This window comes from Peromyscus eremicus, chromosome 7, assembly GCF_949786415.1.
Source record: "Peromyscus eremicus chromosome 7, PerEre_H2_v1, whole genome shotgun sequence".
Classification (NCBI taxonomy): Eukaryota; Metazoa; Chordata; class Mammalia; order Rodentia; family Cricetidae; genus Peromyscus; species Peromyscus eremicus.
In genome coordinates, this window is record NC_081422.1 from 73704519 (window position 1) to 73729711 (window position 25193).

Genomic DNA, 25193 nt, shown 5'->3' on the forward strand with positions numbered 1-25193 from the left:
GCACTAACATAGCAAAACATCCTCACCATTTAGTGACAAAAGCTACGTTAACCTGTACCAGCCAGGGGTCAACTCTGTAAGCAAGCCCTTCTAAAGATGGTAGCCTTCGCCCTACCTCAGTACATTACACTTCAGTTCCACTCCAAACTTTACATTCAAAAATAGTCTTCTTTTTTTCATTGACAATGTTCTAAGTATGTGTAATACGTTTCTATAAATTAAATAATGGATTAAATCATCAGTGTGTGTACAAGAAAGCATGGTAGATAGGTAGATATCCCCTGTATAAAACCTGCCTTGTGGCTGGAGAGATGGCTCAGCAGTTACACACCTTCTGCTCCTGCAGAGGGCTCAAGTTCAGTTCCTAACACTCATGTTGGACAGTTCACAACTGCCTGTTTTTACAGCTCTAGGAGATCTGACACCCTTTTCTGATCCCCCTAGACACCCCCAAACCCATGCATGTAATCACACAGAGACATACATATACACATACAAATAAAATTAAAATATTTTAGAAAGCAAATCTGTTTTTTTTTCCTCCACTAAAACATTTATGGGGAAATGTCTCTATAAATTCAGTGTAAACTGTCCCCCTGATATAGTTTGATTTTGGTGTTATGCCTTCTCAAGTTAAATCATTTTTCTAGAATATTTTCACTCAGTTCTAAGGGAAACTTGAGGTCATTCTCTTCCTGGTGTCATGGGTGATAAGGTATAAAAGTTGGAATCATTGGCAGCCAACAGGTGTGTGCTGTGGATTAATTAGTTTTGCAAAGAAGTAAAAGAAAGATCAACAACAGAAAAAAATGGTGTTATGTGAATCCAGCACTTGGTATGAAATGTGGCCTAGCCCAGTTGCAAGCTTGCCCTTTTCATTTTCGGTAATTCATAAAAATTCAGTATTTTCACAAATTTTGAAAGTAATCTATTTTCTTTTGCTCACTTTAAATTTTTTTCTTTCCACAAACATTATTTTTATGAGTTCTTTGAGAGTTTCAAATGATGTACAATGTGTTCTGATCATATTCACCCTCTCTCCAACTCTCCAAGATCAATCCGCACTTCCCTACCCAACCAACTTTGTGTCCTGTTTTTAAAACCTTCAAAACAATTTATGTTGTCAAATATTATTGGATGTGTGCTTTCTACTGGAGCAGAGTCAGCTTCTCAGGGGAGTCGCTCCTAGAGAAAATGATCTTTCCCTCTTCCAGCAGTTAACAATTGCCAATGGCTGCTCAGCCTGAGTTGATGTCCTTCCCAGCTCTCAGCTTGAGCTGATGTCCTTCTCCAGCTCCTCAGCTGGAGCTGATATCCTTTCCCATGATGGGGTCTGGTTTGTCTTGGAGTTGTCCTAGTTATATGGATGTGACAACATCCTTGTCACTGGGAGTTCATAGGTGCAACTGGCCTGCTCTATCCGTATGTTTCCGTGTCGCCATCTGTCACTTCTGGCTGTTGCGCTCTTTCTGCCGCTTCTACTGCAATGATCTCTCAGCCTGGAGAGAGGGTGTGGGGTATGTTCCATTTGGGACTGAGCATTCTTTAGTATCTTCTTCTCTGTACTTTGTCCAGTTGTGGGTTACTGCGGTAAATCACCACCCACTACAAGTAGAAACTCCGCGGAGGAGGGGTTTAAGAGATGTGGGGATAAGCCATTAGGGTCTTTCTAAAGAATAGTTATAACACAATGGTATTAAAAGTATAATGAAATATGAAGGGTTAAAATGGTTTGATGAGCTAAGGAAGGATAGAGGAGGGCATACTGAAGGGGAAAAAAAGACTGAAGACCATTGAAAATGTCATATGGAAACCTGTGTGTGTGTGTGTGTGTGTGTGTGTGTGTGTGTGTGTATGTACATACATAAAAACATATTTTGTAAGCTTTTATAGATTTATTTTTATTATCTTATTTTATTTAGATTTGTGGGGGCCTGAGTGTATTTATGGGCACTACAAGTTGGCTGGTAACTACAAAGGCCTGAAGAAGGAGTCAAATACTCTGAAACTAAAGTTACAGGCAGGTGTGAGCCAACTCGTGTGGGTGCTAAAAACTGAACCCTAGTCCTCTACAAGAGCAGTACATGTTCTTAGCCACTGAGCCCTATCTACATCCTCTCCTTTGTTCTTATAGCATTTTACAGTGACTTTCAGTAATTTCAAAATGTGGATAATTTCTAAACATATTATGAAAACAAATCATTTCTATTGCATATACTTTGAGTTTTATTTTTAGCTATTTGTGTTCCCTTCTTTTTTATTATACAAAAATATTTAATTGGGATGACTCACTTACAGTTCAGAGGTTCAGTCCATTGTCATCATGACAGAGAGCATGGTAGCATGCAGGTAGATGTGGTGCTGGAGCAGCAGAGAGTGCTATATCTTGCAGGTTTCAGGAAGTCTACTGAAACACTGGGTGGTAGCTTGAGCATTGGAAACTTCAAAGCCAGCCACCACAGTGACACACTTTCTCCAACAAAGCCATACCACTCCAACAAAGCCACACCTCCTAATAGTGCCACTCCCTATGAGATTATGGGAGCCAATTGCAAACTACCACATTCCACTCCGTAGCTCCCATAAGATTATAACAATTTCATTGTGTAAAATGCACGTAGTCCAACTTTAAAAGTCCCCATAGTCTATCACAGTCTCAACAATGTTTTGAAGTCCAAAGTTCAAAGTTTTTTTCTCATATTCATGTAGTCTCTTAACTGTAATCACTTGTAAATTCAAAATCAAAAAGCAGCTCACATACTTCCAACATATAACGGCATAGGATATACATTATCCTTCCAAAACACAGGGAAGGGAGCAGAGCAAGGGAATACTGGACCAAAGCAAGACAGAAAACCAGCTGGGAAAATTCCAAACTCTGTACCTTCATGTCTGATGTCAAAATGCTCTCCAACTCCATTCAACTTTTATGACTGCAACAAACTTCTTTCTCTTCGGCTGGTTCCACTCCTGTTAGCAGCTCTTGTTGGGAGGTATCCCACAACTCTGGCATCTCTAACATCTTGGGTTCTCCAAGGCAATCCAGGCTTCAACCTCACAGCTTTACAAAATGGCCTGTCTACTAGGCCTTCATTCAGGGACACCCTTGACACATGCCTGCCCTCGGCAACTTTCCTTAATCTTGGGGGCAAATTCTATAACCTAAGAGATATTCCACTTATTCTCTAGCTTAAATTTTTCATTTGTAAAAATAAAGGCATTAAAACCAAATTAATGGATCATACCTGTAATCTCAGTACTCAGGAGACTGAGGCAGGGGCACTGTAAAATCCAAGCCATCCTGGACTACATAGTAAGAAACTGTATCTATGGCAACAACAACAGCAATGATGAGAATAAGTAAAGAAGTTAGACGTTGTTTACAGTTCCTAATTTGGCACTGGGGACCAAATGGAGAGGTTTTTCATTTGTGCAGACACCAGGCTACAGACTTGTTTTTTCTCTGTCAAGTGTTAAAGTTTCCTACTCCACAGCTGAACTTGCAGCGTTTTGTGACTCTCAAGCCTATACTGACATACAGCACAGCAGCAAAAGTTATTTCTAAATTGGATTGGAGCTGGATATAGGTCACGGGTAGAAATGTACTCAGCGGTCACAAGACCTGGGGTTCAATCCATAGTACCAAAGAGAAAAAGAAACTGAACTGAAGATATATAATAACATATATGATCTAATTGATCTATATTTCAAATGCCATAAATAGGCTAAATAACAGATTTGTTTTTAAAATATTTTAATTTATTCTTTGACAGCTTCACATACATATATAGTGAACTGTGGTCATATCCAGCCCCTCACCACCTCTTGTTCCACTCTCTCCTGCCCAAGTCCTTCTTCCAAAAAGCCCTTTCTTACTTTCATGCCTTTTAAAAACATCTTTTTATCCTAAAGACTAAAAGTCAAAACAGTATTTGAGACAAAGAAAAATACTAATCGACATGTAAACACCACCAGTGAAGGGACAAAAATATTTTGTAGTTTTTAAAGAAAATCTTACTGTACAAAAGCAAGAGTCTTTTACAGAAAATAATACTGAGCAGTCATGTATGAAGAACTCACGGATTGTTTGCAAATGTCTATTTTGTCTTTTAAAACATTTCTCAAAGACAACAAAGCTTTTCCAGCAGAGCCTTCCAGAACTCTAGCTTAGAAGATAGCCTGTGAAGTTCAAAACACCAAAGAGCCAGAGCTTTCTCCTCCCTCCCAAGAGAGGGAACCAGAGAGACAGGTCTGCCTCCCAGTCTCCCACAAAACCCAAATGGTGAACTAAAACTTTCATTTCCTGATTGTTTTTCCTCATTAGCTGAGCCCAACATTAGCAGAGCCTTCACCATAGAAAAAGACAGTGCGAGCTTCAAGGCCAAAGAGAACTGTCTTGCCTTCTGCACATGTGGCAATGAAACATATTCAAACATAAAAGTGCAGATGTAATAAATATTCAAGAGACATAGTACAAAGAGAGTAAGATAAAGCCCAGGAGCCGCTGTATAGCAAAGGACACAAGTCGGTATTCAGAATTCAGGCTATCCAGCGTATTGCTGTGACTGTACCATGTCATACAGCCTCATCTTCTGTATTTTTTAAATGAAGTACAGGGTACCAGAAACAGTTGTAAGAATGAACAGTATTTACCCATACATGGAGGATATTGTAATCTGTAAAACAGGGCACTAAAGAGAAGAAAGTAACTTGTTCAAATCTTTCTCAGCAGTAAGTTTCAGAATCAATTTTTAAAAACCACAATTTGACATTTTTTAATGGACGTTTCTCAAAAAAAAAAAAAAAGAATCTTGAAGTTTATTTTGGCATCAGCGAGCACAGACACCAAGAACTAAGCTACTGGTGCTTTAAGTAGTTATTCTAACAGTGTTCGTCTCTTTCTGTCTAGTCACATGGCCACAGCATACACTTTGAAAGCTGTATGCATCATCTTGCCAACTGAAAGAGTCTTAGAAACAGCAGGCAAAGGCAAGCTCAGCAGAGAAGAATCCACCCAAGTGCAACAGTGCAGAATCCACCTCCCTCTCTCTGTGCTCCCAGAGAGACATATTTGAACACCTCTATCATTAGAGAGAAGCAAGGGCCTCAAAATCCATGACCACAGGGACGTGCAGTTCATCTCTTGTATAAATGGCTTCCAAACCACTGCCTTTCCACTTTTTATGAGTTCATAATTCTTGCTCCTTTCTGGTGTTTGAAAATTATGTGCAGATGTTCTGGTTATCTACTGGTATGTCAGCAATTATTCCAAGAAATAGTGGCTAAAAAGAACAACAATCATTTCATTTTTTTTTCTCAGTTTCTGTGGATCAGGAATTCAGGAAGAATTTGCATAAGAGGTTCTTTACCAACCTCTTATACAGTCACAGGATGATGCTGTTTGGACCTGGTTCAGATGACTGCCTAGGTAGTTTATAAACAGAGTCTCAGGATTACGCATAAAGTGTCCACATTGGGTAGCTCGAGCTTTCCATCTGCATGGCCCTAAGAAAACTAAACTTTTCACAGGGAGTTAATTGTGTCCACACTCTATGTAACAAACTTCACCAAGTGGCATCTAACAAGGAAAATCGTTCTTTTGTTCATGACTGATTTTAAGTTGTGTGATATTTACTTCAAACAGAGTTGGCCTGGAGAATTTCCCTTTAAGGTGGATGCATATGTAGATGATATATTAGCATGGAATGCAAAACTCAGAACTGTGGGATCTGGGTCTGTATGCCAGCCTTTTCATGGTGTTCTTAGGCTTCCTGGTAACACGGTAATGTCATATGTCTAGCATCTAAGAACTAGTGTCTTTTAAGCAGAGAATTTTGTGTCTTTTTTTTCCCCAATCTTGTAAGTCATGTTGTACTCTGATAGTATATAATGCATGCTAGAAAAAGGAACAAAGCTTTACCTCTTGAGGGCAGGATGACATTGGGAATGTTGGTAAGGACATCTTGAAAAACATATTTTGCAGTATATTAGAACTAGAAATTTATCTGGAATCCTTGAGGCTGCATATATTTCAGCATTCAAATTTCTTGATTTTGGACAGATAGTACAGTATGTGCAATGTTTCCTCTGCAAACTTCTAAGGAAACTCAGAAAAACAACACTAATTAGCAAATTAAATGCTGAGTAAAGTAAAAAAAATTACAAAGAAGTGACTGGGAGAAGAGACAAATAACACTAAGGATCTTTGATAAAGCCTCAAGGAATCATAGTATTATATGTACATACATATATATGTATATATACATACATATATATAATGTCAATTGGACTAACAGTGTTTCCCAAAGAGCTCTTGGTCAAGGTAGTATAAGTGACTTCCCAAAACAATGTAGTCTATTTCTGTTGCCCTTGGTTGCCTCTCAGAGGTTGAAGGTGAGTCCTTATTGCTGAAGGCACACACACACACACACACACACACACACACACACACTCACACACTCACACACTTTGGACATAGGAGTCTGAAGATTTGAACAAAATCTGACCTGAAAGCCTTATTCCTGCAATCTAACTTTCATAGCATCAAAAGGTGCTGTACAAGCTGCCAGGGAAGGGAAGCATTCAATAGTACCATCCAGCTGTGATACCTATGAACCACAACAATGATCAGCAAGGCAAGACACATCTAAGGGGGCAATAATGGCACTTGTATCTTGGCTGTAGTCAACAACTGTCTAATTAGACTTAAGATCCAGTCAACAAGAGGAAAATCATACCTAGCACTAGAAACCTAGTCAGCTTCCCATGGCTAGTGAAGTCATGGATACTATAGGAGAACACACTACCAACACTTTATTCACTTGATGTGCATAATTCCTAACTGCTTTCTAAATTTTACCCTCATGCCTGCAGAGAAGTATAGCTTTCGTCCTTCATCAAAGAAGCTTCCCTTTGCAGGAGAAAGAAACCATTACAGAAAATTACAACTGGTCATAATGCAGAGATAAACTGATTGTAGGTGGTCTAGCCCCAGTGGAAACATCAACAACACCACTCCTGACCGTAAGGCTCAGGGAACATCATAAAAGAGGAAACAGAAAGATTGTAAGAGCTAGTGGACCAGAAAGTGAGATAGATTGTGGCTGCTAAAAATGGCAGGAAGCTATATGTACAATAACAATTGTATGGCTGTCTAAACAAGACCTAAACAGTGACACTATGAGTAGATATGCTAATTTGGAAGTGGGAAATCTCACCGGGGGGGTCCTACCCCTAGAGAAAGAATGTCAGGAAACTAGTAACTGCTGAGAGAGGGAGAATTAATCTCTCCTAGAAGACCAGTAACTGGTTTTCTAATACCAAGTGATCAGCTCTAAAATCACATACGCACACAAGCAATACCAAACAGACTCAGAAAGTTGTATTTATGTATGCACATGAATATATGTCTATATGTGAGTGTGTGTATGTGTGTGATAATAAAGAAGAGGGGCAATGATTTAATATTAAAATCATTTATTAAGAAATTCTCTTAACTACAAAAGCAGAATAAATTTATTAATATTTTCCCCAAAGACTCGTGTTAAAATCCCATATTATAATATTGTACAGTATTTTTCGATCAACTAAAAAAGAATCATTAAATTTTAAAATGTAGAGATATTTTACATAGTTAATCCAGCCTGACTTTATCCATAGGCAACACTCAAGGCTACTGGTTTGCTAAGGCAGGTTTCTGCTAGTGTGATTGACAGCTTTCACACTTCATTTTTCTCAATGAATTCATTTAAAGTGAGTCAGATAAACTCCTTTCTCTACAGAGGGTAGAAGCTGTGTGTTTCTGAACATGAAAAAAAAATGTTCATCGCTTTAGTTCAATAACAGATTTCTAACATCTCTTAAATAAAATAATTGTTAGTAATCTGCATGGGTTTCCTGGTAACAAAGTGATTTCTCAGGTGGTATCATTGACTTTGCTATGTAATGGTTACAGAAATAAGAGCTAGATAAAATACTTAATGTTGAAAATGCAAACAAGATAACATGAAACACTGTTTTCTAAAATGAGTTGGTAAAAGTTTATTTATATAGTTTGAATCTTACATGTTGCAGTAGAAATCTAAAAACAAACCAAATGACATTTGCGTGATGTTTGTCAGATCTCAGTTAATCACGTTTCCAAGCCACCATGCCTAACACCCCATGTCACGCTCTTTAGGAGGTGAACATACTACTTGACCCTCATTTTAACAAAATGTGCCTGCATTCAAAGCTTCAATTAGTCTATACTTCAGCATTCTTTCAGAAATATTTCTACACTCTGATAATAAATTATAAGTAATGTATCCACTTCCTAAAATCTGTTTCCTCCTTTGCTCACTACTTCAGAAAGAGAGGAAAAAATAGACCTAATACTTTTCATATTAACCTCAGCTATGTCTGCAAGGATATAACATAATGTGATTTTATTTCAAGGATTTTCTTTTTCCTTTTGGAATGTGGAACATTAGGTTATGCTTCAGTTTTGTCCAGACTTAAACACCCTTCTCTGTTTTATATGTCTTGCAGGACCCACAGAGTCTGAGAATGTTACACAGGAGCCCTTCCACGTCTGGGAATGTAACGTAGAACATATTATATCTATTTTTAAATCTTCAAAATTCTTGTAATAGCTGAAAGCTGGAAACCGTACTTAAATTATCTCACTGTTGGACATCACCTAACGAAGATTACTCTCTCCTCATGTTGTTTTCTTGGACCCTGCTCCTACGATACTGTCATAGACCACAATCACCTCCACATTCATTCTGCAACCACTCCCTGCCACAGAATCTGAACTAAATGACAGCCTAGTAGCAGGAAGGAAGCAGAATGGTTTTGTTCATTTAAACAGATCTTAAATTTTGTTTCATGGGATTATAATTACATCATTTTCCCCTTCTGTATCCTCCCTCAAGAGCCTGCCATGCCCTACTCTTGCTGTCTTTCAAATCCATGGCTTCCTTTTTTAAATTGTTATTACATACGTATATATGCTTGTGTGTGTGTGTGTGTGTGCACGTGTGCACGCTCATGTGCGAGTGTATGTATTCCTAAATACATAGATACAACCTAAACAGTCTATATAATGTTACTTGTATGAATGTATTTTCATGGCTGACCATCTGGTATTGGGTAATCAACTAGTGTGCCTTTCCCTAGAGAAGACTGTTTCTCCATCTCTCAGTATTCCTTAGTTGCTGTAGATTTGTGTGGGACTGAGACCTCCTGGGCTTCCCATTGTTCACTTTAGCATGGCTGTTATTGCCGCCCTTGTTCAGCTCATGTTTAGGCAGTTACACTGGTGAAACTTAATGGGTGAAGCTCCATAGGCAAAACTCAAGACCACTGGTTTGCTAAGGCAGGTTTTCTAGGAAAACACAATCTCACAATAAATTTCCTGATCCTCTGATTCTTACAACTTCTTCTGCCTCTCTTCCACAATGATCCCTGAGCCTTATGTGTGAAAGTTGTATTGTATTGTTGATGTATCCTTTGGGACTGGACACCACAAATCTGAATTGTATTTTATTGTGGTTTCCTGTAATGGTTTCTGTCTGTTATAAAGAAACGTTTCCTTGATGAGTAGCAAAGTCTACATTTACTGTGGGTACGAGGACAGATATTCAGATGTAGTTAGGGATTGTGATGGAATAGTAAAGAGGCAGCTGTAGATCTCCTCCAAGATTCCTGACTTCACTGGCCCTGGGTAATTGGCTAGGTTTCCAGTACTAGGCATTATTAACCTCTCGTTGAGCTGGTTTTAAGTCCAATTAGAGAAAAGTTGGTTACTGCCAAGATATACATACCACTACTGCATTCTTAGGGTTATCACACCATACTGATCATTATTGTGAATTGTGCATAGCTGGGTAGAACTATTGGTTTCTTCTCTCCTTTATAAGTTTGAGTGCTGCCTTCTGGTATCATGAAAGCTAGTTCTCAGGGAGAGGCTTTTAGGTGAGTTCTAGCTAGCTCAGGAATCCCGGGCCCTTATCTAAATAGTTTCTTCAACAATAGGAATTTACCCTCCACCTCTGAAGAGCAATAGCAATAGCCTTGCTTTTGGAGTCTCTTGGACAATCCTGACCAACAAGATAAAAGATGGTTTCTCATGCATGGTGTCACAGTTTGTTGCATGTTCTTTGAGGAAGCATTGGCAGCCCAGATGGGAAATTTTTGTTTAAACTATATGTGTATTTTTGTACAGCAACTTACATGTATAATAGGTATTTTTAGGTAGAGAGTTAATAGTATGATTTGTTATGTCTTTTTCAAACATTTTTTTTGTTATTTTATCCCTTTGTCTCCTTCTGTGTTTATTCCCCTCTTCAAACCTAATAAGCTCCCCTGGAGTTTTCCATTTAACCCAACTAATTTCTTTTATCATACTATTCTACCTCTATTGCTCTCCCAATCCCTCACCCTGGCAATGGCCTCTTTTTACTTTCCTGGTTTCTGAAGTTGCTTCAGGATACATAAGGAGATTTGGATGGAGCATCAGATGAGAGAGAACATGCAACATGTGTTGTTCTGGGTCTTGGTTAGCTTACTTGCTATGATCTTACTAGTTCCACCCATTTGTCTGCAAAGTTCGTGACTTCATGTTTTCTTACACCTAGTAGTATGTCATAATGTATGTGTGCTACATTTTCATTAGCCATCCATCATTTGAAGGACATTTAAGCTGTTTCTATTACCTAGAATTTGTGAAAACAACAGCAGTGAACATGTCTGAGCAAGTATCTCTGTAGTAGGATATGGAGTCTTTTGGTAATATGCAAAAGAATGGTATAGCTGGGCCATATGATAGCCTTATTTTTCAGTGGCTTTTCCAGGAATTTTCCATCCTGATTTCCAGAGTGGCTGGACCAATTTGCAATCCCACCAAGAGTTAATGAGGCTTCTCTTTTCCCTACATTCCCTCCAGTATTTATTGCCAGTTTTCCTGATCTTTGCCATTCTGACTAGGATAAAATGAAATCCCACAGTTGTTTTGATTTATGTTTCCCTAATGCTAAGGATGCTGAACAGTTTTTACATATTTCTTAGCGATTTTTTTCCTTTGAGAACTCTCTTTTTAAGTCTCAGGCCCATTTTTTTGAATTGATCGTTTGTTTTATCAACTCGTTGTTTTGTTTTTTAGTTCTTTATATATTCTGGATAATAATCCTCTGCCAGATGTATGACTGACAGATTCTCTCCCATTCTGTGGGCTTCCTCTACACTCAATTGATTCTTCAGCTGTGGAGAAGCTTTTCAAGTTTTATTAAATTCCACTAGTAAGTTGTTGGCTTTAATTCTTGGGCAAATGGAGACCTGTTCAGAAAGTATTTTCTTACACTTTTATCATAGTGTACTGCTTAGGTTTTCTTCAGTGTTTCAGGATTCACATTTAAGTCAATGGTCTACTTTGAGGTAGTTTTTGTACAGGGTGATAGACAGAGACTGGTTTCATTCTTCTGCGAGTGGATATCCAGTTTTCCCAGGATGCTTTCTTTTTTCTGAAGTATGTTAAATGGCTTGTTATGCATACTCATGTTTGAGTATTCAATTTTGTTCCATTGGTCTGAACGTCTGTTTTGTGCCAGTATATTATTTCCACTACTATGGCTCTGTAATATATCTTGAGATTTGGAATGGTAATTTCTTCAGCATTGTTCTTTTTTTGCTCAAAATTATTTAAGCTATATGGGGTCTTTTGTGGTTCCTTATTAATTTTAAGATGGTTTTGTTTTTCTGTGAAGAATGAGGTAGAAATTTTGATTGAGATTGCTTTGAATATGTACATAGCTTTTGGCAAAATTGTCGTTTTCACAATATTGATTCTAACAATCCATGAGTATGGGATGTCTTTCCATTTTCTAGTATTTTCCTCTAGCTCTTTCTTCAGAGGCTTAAAGTTTTCTTTTCATAAAGCCTTCACTTACTTTATTTATTTCTTTGAGGCTGTTGTGAATGGGAGTGTGTCCATGGTCTCTTTGTGTGTTTGTTGATGGTGTATAGAAAAGTTATTGATTTGGGAAATTGACTCTGTATCCTGTCACATTGCTGAGTTTATCATTTCAGAAGTTTTCTGGTAGAATTTTTGAGATCTCTAATGTGCAATATCATATCATCTACAAATAGAGATTTTTTTTTTTACTTCTTCCTTCTTTATTTGCATCCCTTTCATTTCCTTCTCTTGCTTTATTGCTCCAGCTCATGCTTTGAGCAAAATAATGAAAGGGAATTGGGGCAGTGGACAGCGTTTTCTCATTCCTAATTCCAGTGGGATTGCTTCATTATTCTGCACCCAAGATGATACTGACTGTGGATTTCTAAGGTATAGATTTTATTATGTTTAGTATGTTCCCTCTAATCCTACATTCTCTAGGACTTTTTTTTATCATGAAGGCATGTTGAATTTTTTTCAGAGACTTTTTCTACATCTATCAATATGATTATGTGATTTTTCTCTCTAAGTCCATTCATTGTCTATTACATGTACTGATGTGCATATGTTGGAACATCCCTGCATTTTGGATACAGCCAACTTGGTCATGGTGGATAATCTTTTTGATGTACTATGTATTCTGTTTAGATCATCTCAGAAGGTCTGATAGAATTCTGCTGTGAATCCATCTGACCGTGGACTTTTTAGTTGGAAGGCTTTTCATTCCTTTCCAATCACTCATTTGTTATGGGTCTGATTAAGATGTTAAAATTTTCTTTGTTTAATTTTTGTGATTTGGCTGAATCTATAAATTCATTCATTTCTTTTATGTTTTCCAACTTAATGGAGTACAGGTTTTTAAAATATTCTTTGATAATATTCTAAATTTCTTTTGTGTCTGTTTTAATGTTTCCCTATTTGTTTCTGATTCTGTTAATTAGTGCCCTCTTTCTTTCTTCTAGTTTGTTGGACCAAGGGCCTATGAATCTTGTTTATCTTCTCAAAAAAAACCAGCTCTTGGATTAGTTATTTCTTTATATTGTTTGATTAGTTTCTATCTCATTAATTTCCACTCTGCATTTTATTATTTCTTATCATTAACTGGGCTTGGGTTTGGTATCTTATTGTTTTTCTAAGTTTTTAAGCCATTTATTTGTGTTCTTTCTGATATATTAATGTAGCATTTACAGTTATAAATTTCTGTGTTAGGACTTCTTTCAGTGTGTTCCAGAGGTTTTCCTGTATTGTGTTTTCATTTTCACTTAGTTGAAGAAATTTTTTCCTTTCTTGATTTCTTCTTTAACCCATTCATCATTCAATAATGAGTTGTTTGAATGCCTTGAATTCATGTATCTACTAGAGATTTGTTTGTTGTCAATTTTAAGTTACATTGCATTGTAGTTAGATGGGATATATGGAATTACCTCAGTCTTTTAAAATTTGTGAAGGTGTGTTTTGTGTTCCAGGATGTGATCTATTTTAGAGAAGCTTCAGTGTGCTGATGAGTACAGTGTATATTCTTAGGAGTTTGGGTGAAAATATACTGTCAAAATCTATTAAGTCCATTCGATGTATGATGTCTCTTAATTCTCATGTTTCTCTATTTATTTTTGTCCAGATGGCCTGTCTATTGGAGAAAGTGGGATATTTAAATCACTTACTAATAATAGATTAATGTAAATTTGTGTCTTTAAATTCAAAGTAATGGAATAGTATTTTTGTAAATTTGAAGAAAGCCTAAAAGATAGACTAGAAAAGAAGATTGGCAGGCTCCCCTGGGTCAGGAGAACTTTCAGCCTCATGCTTGAGGAGTCTTCTGAATGTCTTTCATACATGAAGTATAACCTCAACATTTTATAACCATCCTTGCTCCAGCTGCATTCCCTACAGGCCCTTTCACTTGGGTTTCAGCTTGGTGGTACATGTTTTCACTGAAGAACTCCCTCAGGAAAGCTTTGTGTTCACCACCTTTCCTATCTAAGGTCCTGTGATCAATAAAAAGATTGGAAAGGTGGCCTTGTGCCTTCCTTCTTTAAAGGGATCACGGTTTTGTGTGGATGACATACATACCAATAGAAGGAGAAAGAGGTTGGGCTGGGAACACATTCAAAGTAATCTGGAAACCCAGAAGGCGTGATATTCTAACCTGAAAATTAAACTGACATTTTCAAGAGAGAGATGCTGTGTAGCTGCTGATGACAAAAAGGATAGGGAATAAAAATGGTGATTTCAGGTAAAAGAAACAGTATAAAGGCACTGGGCAAAGCCTAGTGGGAACAGATTAACAGTATCAGTAACAACAATGAATGGAAACAAATAAAATCAAGGTACTAGATGGGCCTGGGAATATAATATGGAACAATGTCATGCAGGGTCTTCTCATTCTTTAGAGTGTGGGTTTAATCAACAGGCTAACGATGCCATCCAGCCAGTGCATGATTTAAGCAGAGCAGAGGGAGAAATGAATCTACAGGAGGAGTCTCAAGGAGCAGTAGGCTGATAAATCAGAGCTCTTATCTAGAGCAGCAGTCATGAAAATGAAAAGGGGGGATTTGAAGGACATTAAGTGTTGAATGGTCTGAGAGAGATGTACGGTGAAGAAAGAGAAATAAATTTTGTTTTGGTGAAAGTGTTCCTCCTTTACCTAAGCTATACCCAGGAAAAAGTGATAATGATTGTATGGTCGTATAGTAGTAATGTAGTGTGGGAAAGATCTTTACACCAGGAAATAGTTCCCAAACAAGGCTCAGATGTCACCTAAATATTCAAAAGGTGAAGAGAGCTCAAGTATGACGAAAGCTAACCCACAGACACTTCCCTGGGACCTTTACTGAAGAAGGGAATTGCTCAAGCTTATTTAATAGAGAAACCCAGGAGCATACTCAACCAGACTATGGTCTTCCAAAGAGGAATAAAGCACACTCCGCCCTCACGGACTCAGTCTAGGAGGACGGTTGCATGTGAACAATCTAAGTTGCAAAGACTCAGCTGGTGGTTATTTACATCATAGTTTGTGTTCCATAGGAAACACTAATGCAGAAGGGACACAGAATTATTTAAAAGAAAGAATGCCACAGAAAGCTCTGCAGAGGAAAGGTAACGTGAAAGCAAAATAGAGGAAGAAAAGTTCATGAGGTCTCAACATTACACAAAGAACCACAGGCAGCTGAGGAAAGCTGGGAGTGAAAAAAGGCAAGAATTCCCAGGGGAAGAGCACACCAATTGTTTGCCCAGGGCCAAATGGTCAGCCCTGAAAAGATACATACAGGTAACATTATATGGACTCAGCAGGTTGTATTTAGGAATAAATATGTATATACAAATAGTATATGCATGCAATGACAATTAATGAAAAAGAGGCCATGAATTTGAAGGAGATCAGGGAGGGGTCTATGGGAGGTTTTGGAGACAGAAGAGAGAACAGAAAAATGTTGCAATTAAATTACAATCTCAAAAGTAAACAATAACAACAAAAGTAGAGGAGAAAAATGAGGAAAGTACCAAAGTACAGATCTGTAGAATTCTGTGTCTGGGATCCTACATAGCTTAGCAATGCTAAGTCACAGACCAGACCACGGAAGGAATGGCTGAAATGACAAGACATGGACTTAGTGTGCATGTTTATTTATCTAAGGCTTTCGTTTTTAAGTAATAATGAACTCAATTAAACCAACTCTCAACATCAGCACTATCAATGTTGTGGGACAACTGATTCTTGTTATGTTAAAAGCTGTTCACCTATAGGATGTTTATTCATTACCAGAATTGGTTTTTACCCCCTAGATGTAACCAGCAATGTCTCCAGAAACTGTCAAACACATCTACAGAGCAAATATCCTTGTTGAAAACTACAGGCTTGATGCTTCAAATAGCATATAGACGTCAATAATTAAAACGCCCATGTCTTTTCTATTTTATAGGCATTCTATATTATGTGTTTGTCATAATTATATTATTATTTAAATCAGTAATTGATAGAATAATAATTTTCTAAAGTACAAAATCAGATTAACTTATCTTTTTCCTCAACCCTGACTATAACTATGTTATTAAATTTAACAGATTTTTATGCCTTACTTTCACTTTTTTAGTTCTATTATACTATGTCCCAATTAGTATTTCTATTGTAATAAAACACCATGACCAAAAGCAACTTGAGGAAAAAAGGATTTGTTTGGCTTACATTTCCACACCACTGCTTATCATAGAAGGAAGTCAGGACAAGAGCCCAAACAGGGCAGGAATCTAGAGGCAGGAGCTGATGCAGAGGCCATGGAGGAGTGCTGCTTACTGGCTTCCTCTCCAAGGCTTGCTCAACCTGCTTTCTTATAGAACCCAGGATCACTAGCCCAGGTGTGGCACCCACAATGGGCTAAGCACTCCCTAATCAATCACCAATTAAGAAACTGCCCTACAATGTAGGGCCTACAGACTTGCCTACAGCCCAATCTTAAGTCTTTTTTTTTTTTTTTTTTTTTTTTTTTTTGGTTTTTCGAGACAGGGTTTCTCTGTGTAGCTTTGCGCCTTTCCTGGAACTCACTTTGGACCAGGCTGGCCTCGAACTCACAGAGATCCACCTGCCTCTGCCTCCCGAGTGCTGGGATTAAAGGCGTGCGCCACCACCGCCTGGCCAAAATGTGTAGTCCAGGCTGGCCTCGAACTCATGATCCTCCTGCCTCTGCCTCCTTCAGCAAATCCTACCGGTGCGCGCCACCACAACCGGCTACAGCCCAATCTTAAGAAGGCATTTTCTTAATTGATGCTCCTTTCTCACTTATGACTCTAACTTATGTGAAGTTGACATAAAAAGCCAGGACACACTGGAAAACTGAAGAGGAAGGAGGGAAGGAGGCCATCTTGACTGACACATTGTTTTTCTCTCTCTTTTCAGAAGCTCATTAAGATTCCAAAAATGTGATTTCCTTTTGCACTGCAGCTGATGTTCTATGGACGTCTGTGGTTACATTAGCAATAAAAACATCCTGGAATGCTCTGAGCAATGCTAAGGCCTCCCAGGCTCAGTATCCTGCACATCACTTGCCGTAATACAGCCAGGTCACCAGTAAATACTTCCCATTCCCATGATTCAAGATTTTCAACACATTTAAGCCTAGGAGTGTTAGCATCCTTTCATCTCACAAATCTTAAAGCTGTTTATTCCAAGAAGAGCCAAAGGAAAACCCCTCTGCATTTCAACTACCTCATTAGACACTAATTAGTAAATGTTTCATTTTAAAAATTATGAATCACCCTGCAAGTCATAAAATAATTGTGTAAGGAAACAACGACCTTTAAGTTTGAAGAAAGGAATGGAATCCTAGATGTCGCAAAGACCACACTGAGCCAATTTTGTTCTAATTCTCTTTGCATCATAGAGTGTTATTCACTTCTGGGTTGCAACAAAGAAGTTGAGTGTATTTATGGGTCAATGTTAACACAGACAGAAAAATGCAACTGCAGAGAAGCAGGACCCATGATAACTGCAATCACAAGTGCATCTCACTGGAAGAAGCCCATGAACCAGAAAGACCTCCTGTCCAGGCAGAAGAAATGAAGGCAGACTGCAAAGCATTTCTATGTGGATACGTAGCTTCCTCCTGCAAAGAACTGTCTGTACCAACTGACTCTGGGCTTTCCCCATCATTGCTGTCTGCCCCTTTTACAGTATGTGTCTGGAGCAACACTGCAAGCTCACACAAGATTAATGTCTTTCAGCCTGGTGCTTATTGCTAGTACGAAAGACATTGATAGAGTCCAGTTGAAGAGAGAGAAGCGGAATCCTATGAGCAAAGGACATTAAAATCATGATGGGGAAACCTACAGGGACAACCAAACCAAACTAGTGGGAACTCATGAACTTTAGACCAACAGCTGTGGAGACTCCATGGGACTGGACTAGGCCCTCTGCATAAGCGAGGCAGTTGTGTAGCTTGATCTGCTTAAGGGGCCGCCTGGCAGTAGGATCAGGATCCATCCCCAGTGCATGAGCTGGCTTTTTGGACCCCACTACCTGTGGTAGGGCACCACAAACAGCCTTGATGCAGGGGGAGGGGCTTGGACCTGCCTCTACTGAATGCACTAGGCTCTGTGGACTCCCTGTGGGAGACCTTGCCTTGTTGAAGGAGGGAATGGGGGCAGGGGGTTGGGGGGGAGGAGGCGAGACAGGAGGGAGGAGAGGGGGGCTGTGATAAGTATGTAAGATGAATTTTAAAAAATCCTGAAAAATTTGAAAGAAAAGTAAAACTAAGAAAAAGATTAATGTCTTTTCTGTTGACCTTACATGCTGTCGAAAGCACGTAGCAATTCTTGAACAGAAATAAAGGATTTATAGCTTCCTCCTAGTAATTTGGGTTCACATTTGGGACCTTGAGGCCAGAGAGCATCACTTGTCACTGTCCCAAAAATTTGTTCTGTCTCCATTCCTCTTTCTTGCCCTCATGAAACCCTGCCCTCCCTAATGGAAAGTCCTTCAATGCTACTACTGCCTGGGGAAAATTTGGCCAGGTATGGAGAAGCTGAGGGAAACCATGGAGGAATCAGAAAGGGAAAGAGGGGGAGGGAGGGGTTAGTGAACTTAAAACCGGGTGCCAAACAGTTAAGTGGCCTGCCTAGCCATTCTAAATGTCTTTTTTCTAAATCTCAAAGAGGACGTCCTAGATTAACATAAGGCGGACGTAATAGGTTAATTAGTTGCCATTTCTTTTGAGCCGGTGCTTGTAGCTCAGATGTTGCAAATGGTAAGATAAATCAGTCTGGAAGACTGCCAGCAAACAGGCACTGCTAGAGAAGGTTGGAAATAGGAAGTGAATGCCACAGCCAGGCCTGCATGGAGGAACTGTAGTCCTCTCCTGCGACCCCAGCACTGGATGCACTGGTGCCATTACAGTTACGTTATGATTTCCGGAATCGTTCTATCCTGATAATTGCTACATTGTACATACCTGTCAAGAGCAAAGAGAGAAAAGTTTTCCTCTCTGTAAGGAATGAAACAAAATGTACTCTTTGGTCTCTGGGAATTTCCAGAATCTAGGCACAGCCATGCATTGACAAAACCAGACAAAGCAATGACATCGACATCACCGTGTTGTCCCCAAATGCAAGGTATTTCAAAACATTTCAGGAAAAGCAAGTATTAACAGAAACTGTCTAATAAACTTATAATGGAATTTTATTTTCTTTTGTAGCTAATGATATAGATTTTCTTTCAATCCAGTGTTTGACTTTGTTTTTTCTACAACTGTAACTTGTCTCCACTTGTCAAACACCAGATACTAAGAAGAGAAATATACCTGCCAATATCATGGTTATAAAACTGTATCTAACCACCTTGATTTTTAACAGAATTAGCAGATTTTCTCTTAGGTTTTGTGAACTATTACTACCCTTTTTCTTTGTTTTTGCCCCCTTGAAATACTGATTTGGAAGAGCTGTTCATGTCACAAAGCAAATAAATTATGTGACTGTCTCATGACTTTGGGATTGTCTTTTCATGTTACATTTCCACGTTCTATGGTACATTTGTTTGCCATACACGTTTTAAAAATATATAGTAAATTGCATACATTCTAATCAGGAAGACATATTTAAAATCCTTTATAATTTCCCTGATTTCTTTTTTAGACCATTTGTTGTTTGTATATGGTTTGTATATACTGATTTTTGTGAGTTAATTTTGTATCCAACTACTCTAATGAGTGTGTTCTTCAGCTGTGGGAGTTCCCTGGTGGAATTTTTAGGGTCCTTATGTATACTGTCATAAAAACTGCAATAAAGATACATTGACTTCTTCCTTTCCAATTTGTATCCCCTTGATCTCCTTATGTTGTCTTATTGCTCTAGCTAGAACTTCGAGTACTATATTGAATAGATATGGAGAGAGTGGACAGCCTTGTCTTGTTCTGATTTTAGTGGAATCCCTTTGAGTTTCTCTTCATTCACCAGGCAGGCTGCCTGGAAAACAGGACCCCAAGAAAGACACAGGGATCGCCCAATGACAGAGAAATGGATTGAGATCTACATGAACAGCCTGGACATGAGTGGGGGTAGTGAAGGGCGAGGGTCGAGGGAAAGAGAGCTTGGGTGAGTGGGAGATCCCAGCTGGATCAACAACAGAGAGGGAGAACAAAGAATAGGAGACCATGGTAAATGAAGACCACATGAGAATAGGAAGAAACAAAGTGCTAGAGAGGCCCACAGAAATCCACAAAGACACCCCCACAATAGACTGCTGGCAATGGTCGAGAGACAGTCCGAACTGACCTACTCTGGTGATGGGATGGCCAAACACCCTAATTGTCGTGCTAGAAACCTCATCCAACTACTGAGGGATCTGGATGCAGAGACCCATGACTAGGCCCCAGGTGGATCTCTGGGAGTCCAATTAGTGAGAATGAGGAGGGTTTATATGAGCGAGAATTGTTGTGACCAAGGTCGGATTAAGCACAGAGACAAATAGCCGAACGAACGGAAACACATGAAATATGAACCAATGGCTGAGGGGTCACCAACTGGATCAGGCCCTCTGAGTGGGTGAGACAGTTGATTGGCCTGATCTGTTTGGGAGGCATCCAGGCAGTGGCACCGGGTCCGGTGCTCATTGCATGAGTTGGCTGTTTGAAACCTGGGGCCTATGCAGGGTCCCTTGGCTCGGCCTGGGAGGAGGGGACTGGACCTGCCTGGACTGAGTCCACCAGGTTGATCTCAGTCTGTGGGGATGGCTTTGCCCTGGAGGAGATTGGAATCGGGGGCAGGCTGGGGGTAGGGTGAGGGGGGCGGGAGGGGGGAGAACAAGGGAATCTGTGGCTGATATGTGGAACTGAATTGTATTGCAAAATAAAATAATTTTAAAAAAAATTTGATGTTGGCTGTTGGCTTGCTGTATATTGCTTTTATTATGTTTAGGTATGTTCCTTGTATTCCTGATCTTTCCAAGACCTTTATCATGAAGAGCTGTTGGATTTTGTCAAAGGCTTTTTCAGCATCTAATGAGATGATTGTGTGGCTTCTTCCTTTCAGTTTGTTTATATGGTGTATTACATTGACATATTTTTGTATGTTGAATCATCTTGAATCTCTGAGATGAAGCCTACTTAATCATGGTAGATGAATTTTTTGATGTGTTCTTGGATTTGCCAGAATAAAATACTTGGTTTGTCAGGTTTTGGTTTTTGTTGTTGTTGTTGTTGTTGATTTTTTAGTGTTTCTGTATCTATGTTCATACTGGAAAATGGTCTGTAAATCTCTTTTTTTGTTGGATCTTTATGTAGTTTGGGTATCAGGGTAAGTGTGGCCTCATTTCTGAAATTTTATATCATGCTCAGAAATTCATGTTCTAATTATTTGTATTACTTTTTGCAAAATTTTTCAAATATTTGTGTGTGTGTGTGTGTGTGTGTGTGTGTGTGTGTGTGTGTGTGTAAAATCTATCTGGAATGAAGTTCAATTTTATAAAGAATGTAACTTTAATTTTCTATTATTTTCTATAAATTTCTAGCATAATAATATTCTATTATTTCTATTATTATTATAACCTAGGTATAGTAAAACCTTTTTGTTCTCATGTGAAATATGAAATGTGGGCTGCTGGGAATGATGGCTTAATGGCTAAGTGGGTAAAGCTACAAACTCAGTCACCTGAGTTTGATCTTCTAAATGTGAAGATGTAAGGACCCCATAAAATTACTCTCAGCCCTCTACAGGTGCACCATGGCATAAACACACACACACACACACACACACACACACACACATATATATATATATATATATACCATGAACATAAATACATATACACAATAATTTATCTTTTAAAAGTACAAAATGCCATCATTACCACATAAAATTTCTGTTATGACTACTCAATTTGGTCTTACAGCTCAGTCTTTCTTTTATGTGACAACATCATTCTATTAATAGATTTGATAAACTTTCCTGAGTGCCCACTCTGTGCTAATTGCTATTGTTCCATTTTCAGACCTGGAGATACATCACTGTGAACTGCTTTTAAATAAGCATAATAGTAATTAAGAAGGCAGAGGAAGAAGAGAAAGGAAAGGAAGTCAGCCTGACATGTTTCCTTAATTTAACATTCTATTGCAGCCAAGGAGATAAATAAAATATGGTGAATGGTAATCACTGTAAAGGAAAAGCAAAGCCAAGTGGTAGATGCACTTCAGGCATGACCTTTTTAATTGGCCGGTTAACAAAGGCTATACTCACAAAGGAGCATCAATAAAACAAATATCCAAAGAAGATGAGGGAGCAAATCCTTGGCTATTTTGGGGAGAAAAAACAAGCCACAAGTGATTGCATGTTTGAGGGACTGTAAAGAAAACAACATGGCCAGAGACAAGGGAGCAGGGGGACCCAAGAGGAAAGGGTCTGAGGTTAGAAGAGTGCAAAAGGAACTGACTCATTGTGGCAGGAAGCCTCCAGAAGGCTTTAAAGAACAAAATTAGACAAGTGGATCTATATATTTAAGACTACCATGATAAATACGTTAAGAATAGTTACACAGAATTAAGATACAGCAGTAAAAGCTGTTTCTGTACGGCTCTTATTTTAATACATTAATTGCCTTCCAGACTCTCTTCTCCCTGCATGATCCACTGCCTTTCATACTCTTCTATCCCTCTGAAATCCTTTTTCTTTTATAACAATAAAACTGGTCCTATCTCCCACCTTTTAGACCTGGACAATAGAGATGAAGACAGTAAGAAGTGATAGACATATTAAGAATAGATTTGAAAGCAAATCAATGGGGTCAGCCATATGGTTGTAACGGGGCCCAGGGCGGGGGAGGGGAGCATGGGTTATTGTGCTATATTTGATCCACTAACTGAGCAAAAAGAATTACTATTAAGTGGACTGAGATTACAGAAAAGGCAGGTTTGGAGGAAAATGTCAAGATTGCTAAGAATGTTGTCTATTCCACATCTGTACCACAAATGGACAAATTAAAAGTTAGAACTATTTTTGCTGCAATGACTATGATATTCATTAAGATTATTACAAGCATTCCAGTGTCCTTTCCAAGCATCTGGTAGGATAATGCTTCCACATTCAGTTGAAGTTAGGTGTGGCCAAGTTGTTCTCTGTAGCCAGTGTGTTAGTTACCAGTAACTCCTATTATCTCAAGCCCTGTCAACTGAATTCAGGAACAACTAGGAAGACTGTGATTGATGTTGAGAACGAATGACAATTTGAAGAACCGTTGCTTGGAGTGACTTGGAAGGAAGATAATAAATAATTTTTAGGTTACATGTATAAAATCAGAAATCCTTGTGACCACTGTTTCCTTGATCTTATTTGCTTAATTTATAAGACATTTTGAGAAAGGTGGATTTGAGAAAATGTCTAGATTCAGCCAGACATAAAAGCAAATAAAATGAAATAGTGACTCCTCCACTTCAAAATTCCACTAATTTTCTTTTTTCATCCTGTAAAAGAAAACACCAAAGGTGCCCCACAATGAGAGAGGCCAATTTTAACTCAACAAGGATAAAGTTAAGAGTATAAATTTCAAACCCAAATTTAATAGTTCCAATTGGATTAAAGAGAATGGAGCAGATTCAACTAAAGCCTTAATGCCCATTTATTTCTTTCCATTGAAAAACAGTGATTTAGGAGGGGGAAAAAAGCCTGGTCAATTCTTAATTATCACAAGGTGGAGACAGGTCAAATACAGATATTTAATTCGTATGTCTAAAAATGAAACATGTGTAGTTCTTGGGGCACACAACTGAATGTAGTGTAGCAGATACTATACCTTGCTATTTTAAACATCTGATTGCTTAAGCAAGTGCATACCTGAACTGTAAAAGGTCAATGGCATAGACTTGTCTTAGTGATCCAACTTTCCACAGCTGTAAAGAATGATAAAATTGCTTAGCACTCAGGAGCAGACCAATTTTCTAGTTTCTGCTTTAGATTAGATTATTTGTCTTTTATGTTATGAGAACTGCAGACTAAGAAGAGCCATGCCCAGATGTGAATACATGACTGTAGAGTTTCCCTGGAAAGACGCTGGACTTGGGATTACATACATAAAATGACTGAGCAGAACTTTTTTTAAAAAGGAATTTGGGGATTAGAATGGGTCAAGTTTTCTTTAGGGCTGCTCTCAAGTATCCTAATTCTCCTTCACAACAATAAAGGAAGCATACTTCCCCAATCCATCTGAGGGCAACTGGATATATTGCACATTTGTGCCAAGAAACAAAGATGACTAGTGCCACTTTAGATGACAGTTTAGAAAAGTTATTTCCCACACCTCTTTGCTGTCACCCCATCATTATGAAACTACATGACAAAATGGATCCCCTACTGCCCTTGATTCTCACTGTGATGTGCAGATCTCTCTCTCTCTCTCTCTCTCTCTCTCTCTCTCTCTCTCTCTCTCTCTCTCTTTCTCTCTCTCCTCCTCTCAACTGTGTTGAATACATGAAGTGAGCAAAAAGCAAATGCTTCCTGTTTCTCTGAGATTACATAGTTGTACATTCCATATAACTTCTCTTATCCTGATTCATGGTACAATTATTAGTAAGTGGAATTCTCTCATAAGCCCCAAAAGCTAGTAGGGCATGGTACTTGGCATGAAGAGGTACAAAGTACCAGATCTACACTCTACATCAAGTCACTGACAACAAGAACAACACACAGTCTTATTGCTTGAGCAGATTTGGAATGCAGGAAGGCTGACTGCTGACTGATGACACTGTATGGAAATCTACAAACATTTGAAAGAGCTGGAGCTTCAGCCAGATCTCTCATGTCAGAAAATGTGGGACTGAAGAGACCCAGATGGCTCTCTGAAGGACACACCTGCCCCTGTACATCATCATTGCTGTAAGAGCTGCAAAGCCAAATTACAGAAAAGATGACGATTGACAATGGTAACTAGCAATGAAACTGAAGTGTTCTCCCTCTTCTGCTCCATGTCTCATCTCACTGAAGGGACAATATCACAATACGAAGGAGGAATGGAGTTATCCTGGAGGACTGTCCAGGCACCTATGTAGGATTAAAAGCCATACAGGAGCAGATAGCACCCATTCCTCATTCCAGAGTCACTGGGGAAGGTAGGGGCTGAGACTTTAATTGGCAAGATTAGTCTCGAAATGAACTCACTTTAAATAATCAAAAGTGAACAGAATTTTAATCCATCCAAGATGTTAAGATACAAGAAAGAAGAATTTATTGGAGCATGCTTTCAGCCCATGGCTGGGGAAAAACAGAATGGTTTCGTATTCACTCCCAC

General features: G+C 38.7%; 1 long non-coding RNA gene across 1 annotated transcript in view; it reads left to right on the top strand.

Moving 5' to 3' along the window:
- The window catches only part of LOC131914410 (uncharacterized), a 31659-nt gene extending 13603 nt beyond the window's left edge, over nucleotides 1–18056 (top strand). Inside the window, exons 2-3 of the long non-coding RNA XR_009380125.1 lie at nucleotides 8530–8580; nucleotides 16827–18056. This is a non-coding gene — a long non-coding RNA (uncharacterized LOC131914410). The remainder of the gene's footprint in view (nucleotides 1–8529; nucleotides 8581–16826) is intronic.
- The last annotated feature ends 7137 nt before the right edge of the window (nucleotides 18057–25193 follow it).